Source organism: Palaemon carinicauda, chromosome 38 (genome assembly GCF_036898095.1).
Source record: "Palaemon carinicauda isolate YSFRI2023 chromosome 38, ASM3689809v2, whole genome shotgun sequence".
Classification (NCBI taxonomy): domain Eukaryota; kingdom Metazoa; phylum Arthropoda; class Malacostraca; order Decapoda; family Palaemonidae; genus Palaemon; species Palaemon carinicauda.
This window is the reverse complement of record NC_090762.1, coordinates 55,294,435-55,299,434: the sequence shown is the minus strand read 5'-3', so window position 1 is coordinate 55,299,434 and position 5,000 is coordinate 55,294,435. Positions and strand designations below refer to the sequence as shown.

General features: G+C 33.4%; 1 protein-coding gene across 1 annotated transcript in view; it reads right to left on the bottom strand.

The window, feature by feature from the left end:
• Positions 1–1,882: 1,882 nt before the first annotated feature.
• LOC137630198 (uncharacterized) overlaps positions 1,883–5,000 on the bottom strand; it is a 10,047-nt gene continuing 6,929 nt past the window's right edge. Inside the window, exon 2 of the mRNA XM_068361647.1 lies at positions 1,883–5,000. This exon is cut by the window's right edge and continues 179 nt beyond it. The gene's annotated coding sequence lies outside the window, so the exon portion shown is untranslated.

Genomic DNA, 5,000 nt, shown 5'->3' with positions numbered 1-5,000 from the left:
TATATATATATATATATATATATATATATATATATATATATATATATATACATATATATATACATATATATATATCTATACATAAATATATATATATATATATATATATATATATATATATATATATATATATATATATATATATATATATATATATACACACATATATATATATATGGATTAATATCAACACAACATCATGTTCAAATAGAAATAAATTTCTACCTCATACCTGGGATCGAACGCTAGCCCCTTCTAATGAAAGGCCAGGTCGAAACCAACCATGTCACGAGAGCCCATAAAAGAAATTGGAACCTGACCGCTACCAGCTGTCCGAGGATTTACCTGGCGAGACATCAGTCTCTTACCAGCGAGTTTTACCCAATTTCCCGGGCCACCACGTGACACAATTGGTAGTAATTCATTCAAATTACCCCTAATGAGTCAATATGGATTAACATCAACACAACATCGTGTTCAAATAGAAATAAATTTCTACCTCATACCTGGGATCGAACGCTAGCCCCTTCTAATGAAAGGCCAGGTCGAAACCAACCATGTCACGAGAGCCATAAAAGAAATTGGAACCTGACCGCTACCAGCTGTCCGAGGATTTACCTGGCGAGACATCAGTCTCTTACCAGCGAGTTTTACCCAATTTCCGGGCCACCACGTGACACAATTGGTAGTAATTCATTCAAATTACCCCTAATGAGTCAATATGGATTAACATCAACACAACATCGTGTTCAAATTTATTTCTAGTCAAATCTGCTGTAAATAAACGGAAATAGTTTATATATACTTCATTTTTCAGATCTTTAGATATGTGTGTGTGTGAGGAGAGAGAGAGAGAGAGAGAGAGAGAGAGAGAGAGAGAGAGAGAGAGAGAGAGAGAGAGAGAGAATTAGGATCCTTGGGAGAGAGGGAATGTTACGATGCGTTAGACAAAGTGAGTGAGAGAGAGAGAGAGAGAGAGAGAGAGAGAGAGAGAGAGAGAGAGAGAATTAGGATGCTTGGGAGAGAGGGAATGTTACGATGCGTTAGACAAAGTGAGAGAGAGAGAGATTTAAGATTTTTTTTTTGGCAAAATTATAATAATTTTATTTGATGAAAATATTTAAAATTACAAAAAAATATTTACATACATTAAAGCAACGAAAAATTCAGGTAATTAATTAGACAGTTTACTCAGTGCACGGTTCATAATTACGAAAAGGGGAGTAAATAGAGAAGATATTTTACGAGGCTTTAATGATTAAGAGAAGAGATGAAAGCAAATAAGAAAAAATAACTTGAGAGAGAGAGAGTGAGAGAGAGTGAGAGAGAGAGAGAGAGAGAGAGAGAGAGAGAGAGAGAGAGAGAGGAGAGAGAGAGAGAGAGAGAGAGAGATGGTTGTTGAACAAACCTTGACTTGTAAGTGGTTAATTGAAGGTAATTCGAAGTTACAAGATCGAACAATTCAGGTGAAATGGACTTCGAGAGTCGTTCTCAAGTTCTCAAGTTTCAAAAATGAAATAAGGATTTAGAATTTGTGCACAGAGGCATCTAAAAAATTGCGCACAGAAACATCTTAAGAAATTGTGTACAGAGGCATCTTAAGAAATTGTGTACTGAGGTGTTTTAAGAAAATGTGCACAGAGGCATCTTAGGAACTTGTGTACAGAGATTTTTTTAAGAAATTGTGCACAGAGGCATCTTAAGAAATTGTGTACTGAGGTGTTTTAAGAAAATGTGCACAGAGACATCTTAAGAAATTTTGAAGAGAGGTGTTTTAAGAATTGTGCACAGAGACATCTTAAGAATTGTGCACAGAGGTATTTAACGAAATTGTGCACAGAGGACACCTTAAGAAATTGTGTACAGAGACACCTTAAGAAATTGTGTACAGAGATATTTTAAGAAATTGTGCACAGAGACATCTAAAGACATTGTGCACAGAAGCATCTTAACTTATTGTGCACAGAGGTATTTTAAGAAATTGTTCACAGAGACATCTATAATTACCTTGTGGTAGCAAACAATATTGAATTAACTATAATTGTTGATATGTTTACTTATTTGTGAAACGTTGACTTTAAGTAACCATAATGTAAAAAATAAGCTTGTTCGTGCCAAAAAAGCTATTTGTTGTTATATTTTTCCTTAGTGAATATATACTGTAGATCCTCCAATAATATATTACATATTTCTTTTATATAAATAAATACCGTAATTAGAATTAAAGGAAAGAAAACACTGGTTTTGAATCATGGATTTTGTAAATATCAATTTAACGTTTTGAAATAGTTCAATAAAACACTAATTGACAGAAAAATCGCTAGGTAAATCGACAAAAATCCAGATTTTCATTTCTACGTCCATTTTTAATCCTTTCCCATTCTGATTGGGACTAAAAAAAAATATAATCTCCAGCCGGATGGTCCCTGTCCCAACTCATCAAATGAAATACTTTTTTTTTTTTTTGTGGAATTATATACGTTAATTCCTTGGTCATTAGTGAAGCGATCATGCCATTAAAAAGAATAGGAGCATCCGGGACATAGAGAGAGAGCGTCTATAAAAGAGAAATTCAATTAGGGCCCGTTTGGTCATATTGTTAATTCCATGAAATGGCGGTGGGGAAGTTGGTATTTCAAGGGAATTGTGGTATTATAGGTAATTAATAATGAAGGAAATAATACTGTATAGGTACAGGTGATGGCTTTATTTAATAAGTGCTCTATATTGATAGCTTTGGATTACTTCATTATTTTTTCAACATGGATAAATCGATAGTGCAGTGGAATTTGATACCACTGGACAAGAGTTCGAGTGTTCATTGGGCCACTCAAAATAAAACGACCTTCAAATTAAAGGCTTGAGTACATTCCAGTGTGTAGTGGGGCCTGTTTGGGGGGAGGGGTGTTCTTTATTATGCTGTACCAAAGCCTGGATAAAAGGGGAGGGTTGATGATTAGGATTAAGGCTCCTAGCTCGTATAAAACTAACAACAGAATTCAAGTCTCTTGGTTGAGCTATTGAAGGATGTAAAGCTGTGAAAAAAATATTTCGATGATTCATTATTGTTTTGTAAATTTTGTGGACGATTTGCTTTAAACAACTGCAGGTATCAAAGATACATTCTTTACAAGTATCAGAGACGAATTCTTTACAAATACACTAACAGATTCTTTACAAATATCAGAGACGGATTCTTTACAAGTACACTGATGGATTCTTTACAAGTATCAGAAACGAATTCTTTACAAATATCAGATACGGATTCTTTACAAGTACACTGATGGATTCTTTACAAGTATCAGAAACAGATTCTTTACAAATATCAGATACGGATTCTTTACAAGTACACTGACAAATTCTTTACAAGTATCAGAAACGAATTCTTTACAAATACACTGACAGATTCTTTACAAATATCAGAGACGGATTCTTTACAAGTACACTGATGGATTCTTTACAAGTATCAGAAACGAATTCTTTACAAATATCAGATACGGATTCTTTACAAGTACACTGATGGATTCTTTACAAGTATCAGAAACAGATTCTTTACAAATATCAGATACGGATTCTTTACAAGTACACTGACAAATTCTTTACAAGTATCAGAAACGAATTCTTTACAAATACACTGACAGATTCTTTACGAATATCAGAGACGGATTCTTTACAAGTACACTGATGGATTCTTTACAAGTATCAGAAACGAATTCTTTACAAATATCAGAGACGGATTCTTTACAAGTACACTGATGGATTCTTTACAAGTATCAGAAACGAATTCTTTACAAATATCAGATACAGATTCTTTACAAGTACACTGACAAATTCTTTACAAGTATCAGAAACGAATTCTTTACAAATACACTGACAGATTCTTTACAAATATCAGAGACGGATTCTTTACAAGTACACTGATGGATTCTTTACAAGTATCAGAAACGAATTCTTTACAAATATCAGAGACGGATTCTTTACAAGTACACTGATGGATTCTTTACAAGTATCAGAAACGAGTTCTTTACAAATATCAGATACAGCTTCTTTACAAGTACACTGACAAATTCTTTACAAGTACACTGACAAATTCTTTACAAGTATCAGAAACGAATTCTTTACAAGTACACTGACAGATTCTTTACAAGTATTAGAGATGGATTCGTTACAAGTACACTGATGGATTCTTTACAAGAATCATAGACGGATGCTTTACAAGTACACTGACAGATTCTTTACAAGTATCAGACGCGGATTCTTTACAAGTACACTGACAAATTCTTCACAAGTACACTAACAGATTTTTTACAAGTATCAGAAATGGATTCTTTACAAGTAAACTGACAATTTTTCTTTACAAGTAAACTGACAAATTTTTTACAAGTAAACTGACAAATTTTTTACAAGTAAACTGAAAATTTTTTTTACAAGTATCAGAGACGGATTCTTTACAAATACACTGACAGACTCTTTACAAATATCAGAGACAGATTCTTTACAAATATCAGAAACGGATTCTTCACAAGTACACAGTTAGATTCTTTACAAGTATCAAAGACACAGATTCTTTACAAGTGCACAGGTACATTCTTTACAAGTATCAGAAGTGGATTCTTTACAAGTACAATGACAAATTCTTTACAAGTATCGGAGACGGATTCTTCACAAGCACTTTGATGGAGGGATTCTTTACTAGTACATAGGTAGATTCTTTACAAGTATCAGAGACTGATTCTTTACAAGTACACTGATAGTTTCTTTACTAGTATCGGAGACGGATTCTTCACAAGTACACTGATGGAGAGATTCTTTACAAGTATCAGAGAAGGATTCTTCACAAGTACACTGGCAAATTTTTTAAAAGTATCAAAGACGGATTCTTTACAAGTACACTGATAGACTCTTTACAAGCATCAGACACTGATTCTTTACAAGTAAACAGGTAGATTCCTTACAAGTATCAGACACTGATTATTTACAAGTACACTGATGGATTCTTT